Raw genomic sequence first — 17,846 nt, forward strand, 5'->3', positions numbered from 1 at the left:
TTTTATAAAATAAAGATTTTTGTTATTAAATAATTTTATTATGAAATTTATCTTTTTAAAATTAAATTTTTTATCTTTAGTTATTTCATGTAATAAATAAATATTTTAAATAAAAAAAATCTATTTTAATTTATTTATGAGAATTACACTGAATCAAAATGCATTTTTAATTTATTATATTGAAATTAATTGTTTTATTTTTTATCTAATATAATTAAATTAGAATTCCAAATAAACTCAACTTCGTTAGTTCAAAATAATTAACTTTTTATTAAATGATTGATGAAAAAACTAAAAATTATTATTTTATATTTTTAAATAATATTGATATAAAGTAAAAATGAAGATGAAATTAAATAATACATTATTTTAATTTATTATAAATTATATATTATAATAGTATAAAATATCATTACATAATCTCCCACTACTAAATTGTTATCTTCCAAATTTCAATATAAATACAATTTTATTTAGTTGTTGATAAAAAATAAAAAAATAAAAAATAAAAATAAAAAAGCCTCAAACAAGAAAGTAACAGCAAGTTCTTTTTTTTTTTACACTCCACATTAAAGGTCACAATTAAATATATAAATTTAAGGGTCAAAAATCTATGTTTGATACACCACGTGGGACCATAAAATTCTCCTCATAACAACTCTCCACTTTATGTGTGAAGTGACCAAACAACTCTAAAGGGTATTTTGGCCTCTTTATAGTTTATATCCTTTCTATCAGTTATACAACTTAGAAGGACGATCAGCCCATTATCAATAAGTCAACCGCCATTGTTTCTTCATCATAAGAGGACAAAGAAAACCTATTCAAACCATAAGCTTGAGTGAGCCACATGGCTTTGGAGTTGAGAAAAATGATCAAAATTTTGAAAATTACACCAAGCCTGGACCTAGCCTTTAAATATGTCCCATCATCTACAATTGTAGTATAGATTAGAAAGAAATGATGGCAAGAGGTTTGATGGTTGAAGGTGGTGGAGGGGAAGTGGGCATGGTGGCTTCAAACTCTAGGGCTCTCTTTTTGCTTTGCATGGTCGTTATGTACATCTCAATTCTGTCCATGGTCATATTTGCTTGCAGTCTTCGTGGAGGAGGTGGAGGAAGCGGACATGGTCGTGGTCATAGAGATGACGGCATTAATTTTAGGGGTCGAGGCGTTAAAAGGTGAAGGGAGTGATTGTGGAGGTGGAGATTTGGGAAGTCATCTTCAAATTGATAAATGATAGTTTTTCATTCATTTATGTACAGAGTATATATAGAGGGTAATCACCATTCTAAGAATAGGAAAGAATGATACAATGAAAGAATGATATAAGGAAAGAACAACTAATATCCTAATATCTCAACATTCCTAATATCTCAACTTTCCTAATATCTAAACATTCCTAATATCTCAACACTGAATGATATAAGGAAAGAATGATATAAGGAAAACATTCATAATATCTCAACACTCCCCCTCAAGTTGGTGCATAGATGTCACACATGCCCAACTTGTCTAAAAATTTTGAGAACACTTTACTTGAGACAGCTTTGGTGAGAATATCGGTCAATTGATCTTCTGATCGAATCTTAGGCAATTCCACAATCTTATCATCCAATTTTTCCTTAATGAAGAATCTATTCACCTCGACATGTTTTGTACGATCATGTTGTACTGGATTATGAGCAATGTCACATGCGGCTTTATTGTCACAAAACAATCGGATTGGTTACCTAGATAGGTAACCTAAATCCTGTAAGAGGAGTCTTAGTCATAATGCCTCACAAAGTCCTACAATCATACCTCTAAATTCCACTTCTGCACTTGAATGAGCGACGACATTCTGCTTCTTACTTTTCCATATCACAAGATTACCACCTACAAAGGTAAAGTAACCAAATGTAGATCGCCTATCATCCACTACACCAGCCCAATCAGCATCAGTATATACTTCTATACTATGATGATCAACATTTTTAGTGAACAAAATTCCCTTCCCAAGAGCATTCTTCAAATACCTCAAAATACACATGATTGCATTCATGATGCGACTCATGGTAGCTTAGCTTTAAAGGCGTATCAACAAAATTTATACCTTAAATACTATTACTAAAGTAGCCAAGCTACTATAGCATAGTGGTTCTAGGATCGTTCACTGGGAAGGGTTTTCACAAACACTAGTGATATTCAAATTAGGAAAATAGGTGATTTTCTTATGGATGTTAGCTTTAAAAGAAGATGAAAATGTTTTAAAGAGATTTAAACTAACTTAAGCTAACATTAAAGACTAAAATAAAAGGGTGTAAAAACAAGTTTCTCAAAGATAGGATAGCTATGCTTTGGCTCTTATGCAAATTGGAAATCTCAGGATAGGCTCCTCGCATTGGGGTTGCAACTATGGTGATGCTTGCTTCCCGAACCGGTATGGATTTAGCAAATCAAGTTTTAATCCTTTAAAATGGCAAAACAGATGGTAGTGAATTTTATCAATGGTTATTCACCTTAGACTTCCTTTGAATGGCTCGTAAGAGATAACTAATGGTCTAAAGCCAAAAGCTTACCAAATATTGGCAACTCAAAGTCATTCCAGGTGATAAACTCACCTTTCAATGGCCATTGAAATTGGTTTTAATGGATTAATGCAAAACTTGGAATTGAAAACCTCACCTTCCAATAGCTCGTAGGAGATAACTAATGGATAGAAATCCAAAAGCTTATCAAGTATTGGCCGTTGGAAGTTGTCCAAAGGAAATAAAAACCAAACTTTGCATTAATGAACCATTAATGAAAAACGACTACCTTACCTTCCGGGTGTGAGAAATTTCCATGGGATTGCATCCAAGCCATTACATAACATCCATACTTTGAGAAACTTAAAGGTTTTAGCCAACCATCCTCTGAGGAAAAGTCCTCAGAGGCTGTTTGGCTTCTAAGAAAATAGAAATGGGGAAAAAGAGGAGAAGAGAGAAAAAAAAGAGCTTTATATATTTCTAATTTTTGTACAGAGGATCGATCCCCCAACCATCCATATTCCAATCTCCCCTTTTCTGGAGGTGTTGTGCACCTCTATATATAGCAAAATTACAAGATAAAGGCTTATGATGGCTGAATACAAGGTTACAAAAGGAATTTACATGAGAAAATATCAAGCGAAAAATATCTGGGAAGTCGGTGGTGCGTGCGTGGAGAAACAGAGGAGATTTGGCATTTTCGCAAGGTGAATTTCTCCTTGCGAAATTTCGCAATGTTGCAAAATGGCAAAATTTCGCACCATGAGGAAAATCCCCTAGCGAAATTTCGCAAGGAGAAATTCACCTTGCGAAATTTTCGCAAGGTTTGATGCAGTTGTCTTCCGAAGGCCATATCTTCCTCATTTCAGCTCCAAATCGTACACGGTTTAAAGCTTTGGATTCTTGACTTCCTGAGCTTTGAAATGGTATATAGCATGTAGAAAATGGACTTCGGGAAGTGCCCCAAAAGTGCGAAGGAAGACTGAAGCTGCTGTCATCTGTTCTCCTCTTCGCTTCTCTTTGCTTATGCTCGTGCTTCCACTTGAAATTCAAGCTTGTAAACTTCCAAAATCCTTCCTTTAACTTGTCCAAGTAGCTCCTCCATCATTTGGCATGCTTGAATTGATTCATAAGCTGATAAAAACATGTAAACTTGCCACAAAATGGTTAAAACCAATTACTAAGGACCTTAATGAATTAATTGGGTTAAATGAATATGATTACTACACAAAGGTGCTTAAAACCATTATAATTAGGTCTACAAAATAGCACTTTTTTGGTAGTAATCAATTCATATGTTGCTCTCCAGGATTATGCATGTATTGAATCACTACACTCAATACATAAGCAAGATCTGGTCTTGTATGAGCTAAGTACATTAATCTCCCCACAAGTCTCTAGTATCTTCCCTTATCGATTGATACTTGATTAGGCTCAACACACAATTTTAGACCTTCTTCTATTGGTGTATTAATAAGTTGACATCCCGACATTCCAGTCTCTTGTAAAAGATCTAAGGCATACTTTCTTTGAGATAGAAAAATTCCTTCACTTGATCGAGAAACTTCAATCCCAAGAAAGTATTTCAAATGACCTAGATCTTTCATTTCGAATTCTCTAGATAGATAATTCTACAGAGCTTTTCTTTCTTCATTATCATTTCCTGTAACTACCATGTCATCCACATATACGATGAGTGTCGTAATCTTACCATGTTGTTTTTTCAGGAACAAAGTGTGATATAAGTTACTTTGATGATAGCCAAAAGCTCTCATTGACTTTGTGAACCTTCCAAACCATGCTCTCGGGGATTGCTTCAACCCATACAATGACTTCTTCAATTTGCACACCTTCTGACATTGCTTTTCTGACACCATGCATCCTGGTGGAAGATCCATATAACTCACCATGCAAAAAGGCATTTTTCAAATCGAACTGTTGTAATGGCCAATCCAGGTTTGCAGTTAAAGACAGTAATACTCGAACTGTGTTAATCTTAGCTACAGGTGCAAATGTCTCTGTCTAGTCAATTCCATAAGTTTGAGTGTACCCTTTTGCTACCAGTCTTGCTTTAAATCGTTCAATACTACCATTTATCTTGTACTTCACAGTATAGATCCAACGACACCCAACTGGCTTCTTTTCTAATGGACATTCTACGAGTTCCCATGTTTCATTCTTCTGCAATGATTTCATCTCTTCATTCATGGCTGCTTTCCACCTTGGATCAGCTAAGGCTTCCTGCACACTGTTAGGAATAGCTACAGTAGATAATTGATTTACAAATGACTTATTTGATTCAGACAAACGATGGTTAGACACATAGTTTCTCATGGGATATTTGACTTTGGTAGACAATTCAAGTTCATATATGGGTTTAGGAATACCTCTATTATGACAGTGTGGTAACCGTTTCATGAATGGATCAGGTTTCAAATTAAGAACACTCTCAGCAAACGACGATTGGTTTGGTATTTCAATGAAGGCATCTTCAGACCCAAATTGTTAAGATGGTTCAATTGTATTGTCTCTCCCCTCTTCTATCACTTCTTCAGCTTTTGGGTGGTTATTACTATTTGGTTCTAGAGTTGCACCACTCATATCCAATTCACCCACTTCCTGGTTCACTAGTTCAGATTGTTCAGATTGTCCAGATTCATCCTCCTTAGAGATATGATAATCATAATCGAGAGTCTGAATTTCCTTATGGTACTCCCCCTGAAGTTCAGACTCAGATGAAAAATACATCGAATCTTCATGAAACACCACATCCATTGTAATAAACATTCATCGAGTTGGAGGATGGTAACATCGATATCCCTTTTTAGGCAATGCATATCCAACAAACACGCATTGCAATGCATGGGAAGTTAACTTGGTGTGTTGGTGTTTGTGTAGATGCACAAATGCCACGCAACCAAAAACACGAGGAGGTAGATTTGTGACGGTTGGGGCAACTACGGTATTGGTAAGAGCTTGGAGAGGTGTTTGGAAGTCAATTGAGCTGGAAGATACCCGATTGATCAAGTATGCGGTAGATGTGATTGCTTCTCCCTAATAAGATATCGGTATTTTTGCTGCTATCAAGGAAGCACGAACAACCTCTAACAAGTGTCGATTTTTCCATTCAGCAACTCCATTTTGTTGGGGTGTATTGGAACAAGTAATCTAATGAATGATGTCATGTCCTTCCAAATACTTTTGAAGATCAGAACTCTGATATTCTCCACCATTATCGCTACGTAGAACCCGAACCTTTGCATTGTACTGAGTTTGAATCATTTTATGAAAATTTTGAAACAACAAGTTCACTTCATCTTTGGTCTTCATCAAGCATAACCAGGTCATTCTGGTACAATCATCAATAAAAGTAACAAACCAACGTGAGCCACTCAAAGTTAGGACTTTGAATGGGCCCCAAACATCAGAATGTATAACCATAAAAAGAAGCGGACTTTTATTCAAAATTAACGGAAACGAAGTACAATGGCTTTTAGCCAATTCACAAATATCACAAAGGAAACCAGAAATATCACTCTTTGCAAACAAACCAGGAAACAATTTTTTTAAATAACCAAAGGAAGCATGTCCCAGACATCGATGCCACAACCAAATTTCAGACTTTTTCTTCTCCCCCTCAGATCCATCTGCCATCAAGGCTTGTTGCAACTTATTTGAATCCTTTGACTGCAAGTCCAAGTAATAAAGTTTTCCCCACGTAATACCATAACCAATCGTCTGTCTTGTTTGGATGTCCTTAATAACACAAAATTTAGGCCAAAAAAAGACAATACAAGATAAGGCTGCAGTGATTTGAGAAACTGACAAAAGATTGTAATCTAAAGATGGAACAACTAAAACAGAATCCAAATTCAAAGTATCAGTAAGAGTTAAGGATCCTTCCCCAATGACTGGGGTTGTGTTACCATTGGCTGTGGAAACAATTTTTTGTGAGGAAGGTTTAAGGGGTGAAACCTGTCTAGAATCAAAAGTCATATGACCTGTAGCACCAGAATCAATTATCCATGTACTATTAATAACAGGTGTAGAAGTATTTAAAAACTTACCACCATAATCTATAGCGGCTACCAATGCAGAGGCTTTCTCAGCAATAGTAGCCTCTGTTTTTATTTCGGCAACAGTTGCAGTTAAGGTTTTCTTGGAATCCTTCTTCCGTTGATCACAATTATTATCATTAATAACAAAGTGGTGATAGCCTAAACATGATCGAAAGGTCCATGGTTTAAACCCTCGATTCCTTATTGTTTTCTTGGTCATACCAAGAGTCGTTGCTTTGAAATTGTGGGATATCCAGACTGGTGGGATCAGTCTTATTACAGTGAGTGCATTTGAAGGTTGACTTATCAATATTAGGGTTTGTCTTAGGATGGTTGATCGCTGTCGGACTACCATAGCAACAAAATATCCAGGATTTCAATTCCATGGCTCTAATACCATCTTCAAATTGATAAATGGTAGTTTTTTCATTCGTTTATGTACAAAGTATATATAGAGGGTAATCACCATTCTAAGAATGGGAAAGAATGATACAAAGAAAGAACAACTAATATCCTAATATCTCAACTTTCCTAATATCTCAACATTCCTAATATCTCAACTTTCCTAATATCTAAACATTCCTAATATCTCAACACTGAATGATATAAGGAAAGCATTCATAATATCTCAACAGGTCAAGGCATTGATGTTGGAGGTGGAGGCGGTGGTCATGGAATGAGAGGTTTTGGAGGTGGAGGCATCAATTTTGGAAATGGTGACGGTGGTTGTGGAGGGGGAGGTAGTGGTGGCGGCGGCGGTGGAGGTGAGGTTTTCTAAAGAAAAAGGAAAATAGTTTTTACTCGTACCATCCTATAAATATCATAGAATGACATTTTCTATAAAATAAACCTTGAAATTCTTTTGTCATAGAATGATAATCTTGTCAAAAATATATGTAAAAGAAAAGAAAGTTCTCATATTCAACTTGATTCATTGTTAATGGTCACCCAGTTGAGGTTGATGTATTTTATGAATTTGTCAATATTTTCTTTGTATTGAAACTTATAAATAGTATATATGATCTTCAAGTTTACCCTTTTTTTCCTAAGTTAAATGTTTTATGATCCAAATTGGAGATGTGATCATGAATTGGTTATATACTTATATATATATCATATTACTTATAAGATAAGACTATATTATGTACTCATAAAATCATAAGCTTCGTTATTTGAAAAAAAGGTTGAACTATTCATAATAGGTTCAAAGGAAATGAAGCTCAATATCGAGACAACTCTTCTACATATTCATTTTTAGTCTCATGATAAAATTACTTGTAAAAAAATTTAAATTTTAAAACAAAATTTGACAAAAAGGTAAATCATAAGGACAATTATAACATAGGCAACCGTTAGCACCAAACTTTCATAACTAGCCATTTATTATACTTTTGGATGATTAGGCCATTTATGATCACTTAGGATCATAGAAAATATCAAAGAATGGAAACAAAAATAAAAGAAATCAAATTCACTTATTTAGTTTATCCCGAAATAGAGAAAGACTTAAATAGAATAAACAATTGTTTTAAAATGTATATATCTTATTTTACTTTGCTTTTTTTATTATTATTTTCTTTTTATTGATCATACTTTTAGTCAAGTTCTTCAAGACAAAAATGGAGTCCTAACATTTTACAAACCATTGCTTTGAGTGTGTTAATGAGAAGGTTTTGTTGAAGTATATAAATTCATTTTTGGTTCCATTAATCCTTAATCAGTCAAGAGCATTCATAATGTTGAATGAACACTCCCGAATATGTATGTTAGAGACCAAGTATAAGAAGTGGATTGTAATTTTAAAATCCTAGCAAATTGGGTGTCAAACCACTAGAAGGTGATTTTAAATGTATAAGGAAAATTGGATAGATTGGAAGATAATTAATTATAATGTTTAGTCAAACGCTTTCTCCCGATTGGGTGTTCCCATGTTGGCTTAAGTGGTGTACCATGTGAATGCATTACAAACAAGATAGGAGATCCAATGGTGGATTGGAAAAAGTCCAAAAATATGGGTTCCACACAATTAATGGTTGTGCTAGAGCAAATGGCACCAATTTATAAAGTAGGGCCATCTTTGGTGACATTTTTTTCTCGTAGGTAGGCTTCTTTATGGCACTATGGTAGAGAAGAAATGGTGCTAGGGCTTGTGGAGGCACCATTTTTTCTAGAAAGCTTTCAACTCTTTCACCACTTTTCTTATTTTCACAATTTTTTTTTTTTATTTTTCACAAAATTAAACAATGTCCAAATCTTCTAAAATTTGATGAAATTGCTCTTCAAAGTGTCTAAAATTTAATGAAATTCACTTAATCTAATTTTCTATTGAACAAATTTTGTTAAATTATAGAGAAATCTAGATTTTACTAGTTTACTAAAATGACTAAGGGGGAAAAAGTAGGAATGAATCAAGAATTTTCTATTTGATTTATGCTTGACAATATAAAAGAAAAATCAAATATAATGAAAATCATCTAGAGACTTTGCTCTTTATATGAGAAAAAAAAAAAAAAAGACGAAGAATAAATTTTAAAAAGTAAGAAATTTTTTCTTTATGTTTAAATCAATTTTAGTTTTTCTTCACTTTTTCTTTTCTTAATTAATCTTCTTCTTTTTATTTTCTTTTTCTGATATATAGTCTCTTTCAAACTTTCCAAAACAAAATTATTCCTGAAATGAAATTTGGAGGAGGATCAAAATTGAAAAAATCACACAAGTATAACATGAGATCTTACATTAGCTTACTAATGTGCCTACTTTTTTATATATGTAAGTAGGCAGGAAAGAAATTGATAAAAAGATTTATATTGCAAGCTCTTATAAAGAAAAAGTGGTTGTTTAAGGGGGAATGTCCTAAAGAAAAAAAAAAATGAGAAGAAAGCAAAGAAAGAGAAAATAGAATGCACGGGAAAACTCAATAGAATTTCATTAGGGGTCCTTCCATTTTATAGGGAGTTACATAAGATATTTATGGATGATCATTCACAAGTTACCATAGTGGTACAGAATCTCATATTTTATAACACTCCCCCTTGGATGATCATAAGAATATGCCTCATTAAAACCTTACTAGAAAAAACCCTATAGGAAAAAAAAACCATAGTGAAGAAAAAATAGTACAATATTCTTTTGGACTACTACAACTGCCTCATTAAAAACCTTACCGCTAAAACCCAATGGGGCAAAACTTGGACAAAGGAAAAAAGAGTGTAGCGTAGTGATATTCTTATCAATTAGCTCCCCATCATGTTGACATGATTATATTTTCTCTAGTAGCACAGCATGAAGATCTTTGAGTTGGTGTATTCCAACGAGCTTAAGTATTGCAGTTGACAATGCCTTTGTGAATGGATCTACTAAATTGCCACTTGATCTTATTCTTCGAATAGCAATTTCATCACTCTTCTAGAGTTAATGAAAGTAAAAGACTTGGGTAATATATTCTTAATTCTATCACCCTTGATGTATCATTCTTTAATTTGTGCAACGCATGCAACATTATTAACTTGGTAGCATTACCTCTGATGGAGGGTAGTCTGCATGTTTCCATTAGATATTGTCGGACCACCATATATAAATACATACCTCATTTGAGATCGAGCTTTGTGGGGTCTGAAAGATAGTTAGCATTTACATAATCAAGCAATTAAGATTTTGATCCTTCAAAATAACATAGACTCATGTTATTGTAGTACATGATTGACTATATTCCAATGTCTCTGAGTTGGTGCAAAACTATATCTCACAAGTAAATTAATGAGGAATGCAATATATAGTCGTGCATAATTTGCAAGATTCATCAGTGCACCAATAACACTGTAATATGTTACTTCTGAACCAAATAGTTCTTCATTATCTTTTTTAGGATAGAAGAGGTCATTTTTCACTTCAAGTGAATGAACTATCATTGGAGAATTTAATGGATGTGATTTATCCATATAAAAACGCTTCAAAACTTTCTTAATGTATGTTGATTGATGTACTAAAACTCTATTTTGAAAATGCTCGATCTGCAGGCCGAGCCAAAATTTTGTTTTTCCAAGTTCTTTCATCTCAAATTCCCTTTTCAAGTAATTTTTTGTTCTTGTGAGCTCTTTAAGAGTTCCAACAATATTTAAATCATCAACATACACTGCAATAATTGCAAATCCGATTTCTAATTTCTTAATGAAGATGCATGGGCATATAGGGTTATTCATATACCCTTCTTTTAGTAAGTATTCGCTAAGGGATTGTACCACATGCGTCCAGATTACTTTAATCCATATAAGGATCGTTGTAACTTGATTGAGTACATGCTACGAGGCATTGTACAATTTGCTTCAAGCAATTTACATCTTTCAGGGATTTTCATGTATATATCATTATCCATGGATCTGTATAAATATGTTGTAATAACATCCATAAGACACATATCTAGTCCTTTTGAGACTGCCAAACTAATTAAGAAACAAAATTTGATTGCATCCATGACAGGAGAGTATGTTTCCTCGTAGTCAATACTTGGTTTTTCAAAGAGTCTAAAATTTAATCAAATTCACTTAATCTTATTTTCTATTGATCAAATTTTAATAGATTATGGGGAAATTCAAATTTTGCTAGTTTACTAAAATGACTAAAGGGAAAAAGGCATAAATGAACCGAGAATTTTCTATTTGATTTATGCTTGACAATATAAAAGAAAAATCAAATATAATGAAAATCGTTTAGAGACTTTGCTCTTTATACGAAGAAAAAAAAAAGACAAAGGATAAATTTTATAAAGTAAGAAATTTTTGCTTTAAGTTTAAATCAATATTAGTTTTTCTTCACTTTTTCTCTTCTTAATTAATCTTCTTCCTTTTATTTTCTTTTTCTGATATAGTTTCTTTCAAACTTCCCAAAACAAAATTACTCCTTAAATGAAATTTGGAGGAGGATCAAAATTGAAAAAATCACATAAGTATGACATGAGGTCTTACATTAGCTTACTAATGTGCCTACTTTTTTATATATGTATGTAGGCAGGAAAGAAATTGGTAAAAAGATTTCTATTGTATGCTTTTATAAAGAATAAGTGGTTGTTTAAGGGGGAAAATCCTAAAGAAAAAAAATGGAAAATACTAAATATTTTCTCCCATTTTAATTAAAAAAAAAAAACAGACTTAGGAAAAGTTTGGAAAAAATACTTTTTAAAATAATTTAATTTATTTAAATTTTTCCACATATAACCAAATAAGAAAAAAAGTTAGTTTTATGATTTTTCCTAATTTCCTTTATTCTATTGTACTTCTCTATTTTCTTTCCCTCAAACTTTTTAAAAACCAACCATAAGATAAAGGATCATACTTTATTTTGGCTTATAAATACATCCAATATTTTACAATTAAGTGTAACATATATACATGAGAAAGAAAATTAATGAAATTATTGTTATTTGGATTAGCTTGAAAGAGTTCATTTGTAGGCACTTAGGTTTATACAAATTAAAAGCTAAATAAATTGGAGAATGGATGTAACCATTTTAATTAGCTACAATTTAGTATTTCTTGATGCCAACAAACCCTAATATCTATTTTTATCCTTAATTTTTTATGCCAAAAAATGAGGGTTTTCTTATCTTTAATTTTATTGTTTACAAAGGTTTTAAGTCATTTAACAATAAGACAACCTAAAATACACCCAAAGGAAAATTAATTTTCATTAAAATTTCTCTTACCTATGTAAAGAAAAACCTTATCATATAAATATTATAAAATAATCTTTTAGGTAAAATTTTGAAATCTTATGTTAGGCAGATAATCACATAAGACACATAAGTTCAAAAGAAACAAATTACATTCAATTCTTTTGCTACTAGTTAGAATCCATGTGACCAAGCTTAGTATGGAAGTTTATAATAGCATTTGTTAATGCCTTTCTTACATTCTTTCAGGCTATGTTTGTTCTAGAATTGAAGAAAAAAAAATATTAAAGATGACTATTTTTTCATATTTGATGTCATGGAAAAAAGTGATGAAATAAATAACAAGGAAAATAGTAAATAAAATATTTAAAAAAAAAAAATCCTCTCCATTTTTCTTAGATTAAAAAAGTGTATTTTTCAACAATTTAATTTTTTTTCCTTTCACTTTTTCATAAACAATTAAACACAAGAAAAGCCAACAAAGCTTCAATGTGAACCAATTAATTTAAGAATATTATGATTTTAACATATAAGGGAAACGGAATTTTAATATGGTTGGACCAACTGTACCATAAAGAATTTTATGAAGGACTAAAGTCATAAACAACTATTGGGTTCCAAAAAATCTCATGTTTCTCCTCTCTTTGCATCAATACCATAAACTTCGTCACATCTCGATCCATCATGTATAGTCTTTCAAGCTTATATTTTATCTCATTCTCACAAAACTTTTCCCTCATGACCAAAATTAATATTTATAAAAATATTCCTATTAACTTTTCTTATTTCATAAAGAAACTTAATATTACAATAGCATATAAATATAGAAAATATTATATATGATGTTCTTCACAAAAAAAAAAAAAAAAAGATTTACATCAATTAAGAATATGAGATACTTTCCTACATTTTTTTTCTCTTAAACTTTTCATAACCAAATACATCCTTAATAAATAACATGCATTTACCATTTAAAGAAGTTTCCTTTGTTTTTAGTAAATTATATTTAAAAAAAAAAAAAAAAAAAAGGCTTATAAAGGCTCAATCGAAGCAAATAAGAGTCATAGAAGCATAATTTTGAGTTTTCCTAACAATTCTCATGGATGTATTAAGGTTGCTTGATTTTGAAATCTCAATTTCATTAATGCTATATCAAAATTGGAGATATGATCATTTGAAGTATATCACATTAATTAGAAGACAAAATCAATGTTTTCATAATTGAATCAAACATTAAACAGAAAAAATTACCAATTCACGATTCATTGGTCGGATCAACATTCAAACTAAATTTTTCACAAATTTTTTTACCTGTAGAAGTCATCAATCATCATATATCATATCTCTAACACAATATAAGAGGTCATACATTCATAATGTCAGTCAACCCAATATTTATCAAATAATCAAACCATTGGTACCCTACATCAATATATGAGCAATAAACCAACAATGACCAAATTATTAAAGAGTTGTTAACACATTATCCATAATAGATAATACAAACGTCGACCACAACACTTAAATAATTACTCAAAATATAACATGTCAATATTTGAGTATTCATGAAGAATTTTTTGTACTAATAAATATAAAATTCATGTCTTCATTCATTTTGAAAATTGGGATAAGGAAATTCAAAATGAGCATCTGGAAAACCAAAGTTCTCCACATCAAGCCCTTTTAGAGCCACATCACCACCATCCTCATCATCTACAAAAATATTGAATATATATCAACAAGAAATCATTTTTGAAGAAAAAAATATAATTATTGAACTTTTATAAGTGTAAATATTCTACTAACCAATGTGAGAACTTGAACCTTCCACTTCATTTATTGGAATTGACCTTTCTTCATATAGAAGATTTTCCAATTCTTCAACATCTAACTCTCCTGGCTCATCCCCATCAACTATCCAAAATCGATATCATCAATGCATGCATAGTCAACGGGATCATAGGTTCTTTTCTTGTTATAGAACTTAAAAAAGAAAAGCATAAAATTATTCATAATTGTTAATGAAAAAAGTTAAATTCAAAACAACTAAGAAAACATTTATACCAATTTGTTAGCTACAAATTATAATGAACGTATACAATATCATTAAACCTTTGATGTTCCAATCTATTCCTTCTTTTGGTATGTATACGTTCAAACACACTCCAATTCCTTTCACATCCAGACGATGTAGTTTATCTTTGAATGGCCAACTTTTGCAAATATGGTGCATTGTATCCATGTAGCCTCCACCATTCATCTAGTTACTATTTTCACATTAAAAATAAGAGGAAAAGAACGCATTCGAAAGTTTAAAAATATAATAATCTATATTTTAAAGTTCAAACACACTAATAAATTAAAATTATTTTTTACCATATTGAAGTACTTCACGTGAAGAATAAGCAAAATCTCTTCCAAAACTTCCCAATCCATCGCGAAACAACTTCATTTCATTCATCGTTTCATCCTTGCCTTTCAAAACTTTCTAATCAGTAACATCCATGACACCTCCAATAATTATTGGCTTATAACAAAAGTTTTCCTGATCATATTGGAAACATGGATTTAACCAATAAGTTGTTCAATGAATGATTTTCATTAGTTGTGGATCCCAACGTTGCTTTATGATCTTCGTATAAGGCTTGTATAGTCTTTTATTGTGATTAAATAATTGTTTATGCCCAAATGAGCCCTATAAATGCCTTCATACACATATCCTATCAAATGCCTCTCATCACAGTCAACAATACACAATAAGTGCACTAGTGAAGCTATGAGATTCACAACTATCAAACAATCATTCCAAAACTTGTTATCCAAGATAATAGAAACTGCAACTCTGTTTTTATTATTCCTTGAATATCTAGAGTCCACAAAAAACTTACTAGTCACCAAAGCTTGCAAGTCATGTTTATGATCATGAATACTCTTGAGTGCAATGAATATAGTAGCAAAGTAAGTTGGACCAGGTCAAAGAATCTTTGTCCATCCTTCTCTTTTTCTTAACCAACTTAACAAAGTAACATGATTATACACAAAAATTATCACCTTTGATGCACATCTTACAAGTTCAGCAACATGGTCCATCTTACCAATATCCTTAAAGATCAAATTAAGAAAATGAGTTGCACAAGGTGACCAATTGATGTGTTTATACTTATGAAAAAATCAATCTCCTTATGGCCACATAATTTGTTGGATTATCAATCACTACATGAACTACATTGAGTGGACCAACCTATTCAATCACCTCATCAAATAGTTGAAACAAATTAGTTGCATTCTTGACAATATATGAAGCATCAACAAATTTCACAAATGATATTCCTTAAGGACAATAAATAAGGAAGTTGATGAGTGTTCTTTGTCTGTTATTTGTCCAACCATCACCCATTATTATACACTCAACTTTTGCCCAAATTTCACGATAAGAGTTCATAAGTAACTAAACTTCCTTCTTGGCATCCTTTAAAAAATTAACCTACAGTTGATAATAATTTGGACCTTTATATATATCCAAAACCAATTGCAAATATAGCATCCAACATTGGCTTGAAGTAAAAGGAATTCACAACATTAGTAGGAATGCATGCATTATAAAAAGAATCTCTTCACAGTCATATCTGCTCTTCAAACAACTTCTTTCCCAATTAATACACTTCTAATGGAACGTTGAGCTCTTTGAGTATTTTTTGGTGCAAAATACTTATTCATTGTTGATTTTTCTCTTTTTCCACTACTAGTTATCATAGGATTTTGCATTTCTTGAACCTCTTCTTCACCTTCTGGCATATCCCTTTCAAATTGTGACACATTAGGACCATAAGAATTTCTATATTCATATGCTTCTTGGACTACTTTCTTGTAATTCACAAACTCCTACAAAGAATTTTCCATTTTAAATCTAACATCAAGAGGAACCAATTTACATGGACCAATATCTCATTTCTCTCCAACAATATGTTGTTTCATTCCATGAATTACCCCCACCTTTTGCAACTTTTTTACAATACAAACAAACGAAAGTTTTCCTTCCATTTGCATATCTTTCTTCAAAAACATGTTCCCATTAAGGAAAATAAAAAATAGATTAAAAATCAATAAATTAAAAATCAATAAATTATTTTTATTTTCCACTTCAAATTCATTTTACTTATTTTCAATCATCGATATAAAAATTAAATAACTTTAAAATGTGTAAATTTTTAACTAGTTTTTATTATATTTGATTTTCGTTTTTATTTTTTATAGAATAACCAAATATGATAAAATTATTTTCCTTAACATTTTTTTTCTTTCCTTATTATTTTTTTAAACCAAATATAGCTTAAATGAATTTGAAGAAGTATATAAAAATAATTTATTGACTTTTAATATATTTTTATTTTCTTTAACTTTTACTTTTCTTATACTTTTTCTTTCTATTTTCTATTTTCCTTAACTTTTTCTTTCTTTCTTTTCTTTACATTTTCCCTCAAATTTTACATGAACCAAACATAGCCTTATAAAGTTACAAATTTTCCTAAATATTTTCTTTATAATTTTTTTTCTATCATCCTTTAATATTCTTTATGAAACCATTTTATTTATTTATCCTTTAATAAGTTACAAAACCTAAACATATCATATTCCTATTAACAAAATTAGTTAAATCATAAAATATAATTCCAAATCTGTTAAAATATCTCCTCTTTGAAAAGGATTTCTCAAGGTTAGAAATTTATTTTAAAAATTCGTTAAAAAATTATTTAGTATATAAAAATAATGTATTAATTTTAAGTTTTTTTGTTTTTTTATTTTTTTATTTTCTTTTCCTACTATTTTTTTAAATTTTTTTGAAAATCAAATATATAAAGGTTATTACTTAATAACTTAAGTTGAATTTAAGTTACTTATTAACTTAAAACTTATTATTTAATTCTTACTTTAAACATTAAAGTTGTTTAATATAATTAACTTAAAATTTGTTCTAAATTATCAAATTAACATATTTACCCTCATAAATTATAATTAAGACAAAAGAGATCGAATAATAATATAAGTAACAAAAGAGATCGTGGTGGTAAATATGATAAAAAATGGTAAAAAGATAAAATAAATATGTGAATTTAAGAATAAGTTAATTGTTTTACTTATTACTTAAAGTTTGTTTTTTTACTTTAAGTTATATCATTAAATTATTTTACCAAGCATATTTAATTTACTTAATAATTTAAATTAAATTATTAAATCTCTTTAAGTTATTAAATTGATTTATCAAACATTTACTAACTATCCATTGTAAATATTGTATAAGTGAAAGTAATACACTTTACATGACAAAATAATTAATTAATCTTATGCGTGAAAAATATATTTAAAAAAACATGTTGATTAAAATAAAAATAATTTTAATATTTTAAATAATTAATTAAATAACAAAATTGTTTTCATGTTGAATTATTGTAATTATATCTCTATTTTTAATATTTAACAATCTTGTCCAAATCAGATTTTTGTTTATAATTATAATAATTATTTTTGGTTTTTACTATTTAAGATTTTCTTCCAAATTGGGTTTTTGTAATTAAGAAAATAAATCAAAATTCAGACCATACTAATCTTTCTAAT

Source organism: Vitis riparia, chromosome 9 (assembly GCF_004353265.1).
Source record: "Vitis riparia cultivar Riparia Gloire de Montpellier isolate 1030 chromosome 9, EGFV_Vit.rip_1.0, whole genome shotgun sequence".
Taxonomy (NCBI): domain Eukaryota; kingdom Viridiplantae; phylum Streptophyta; class Magnoliopsida; order Vitales; family Vitaceae; genus Vitis; species Vitis riparia.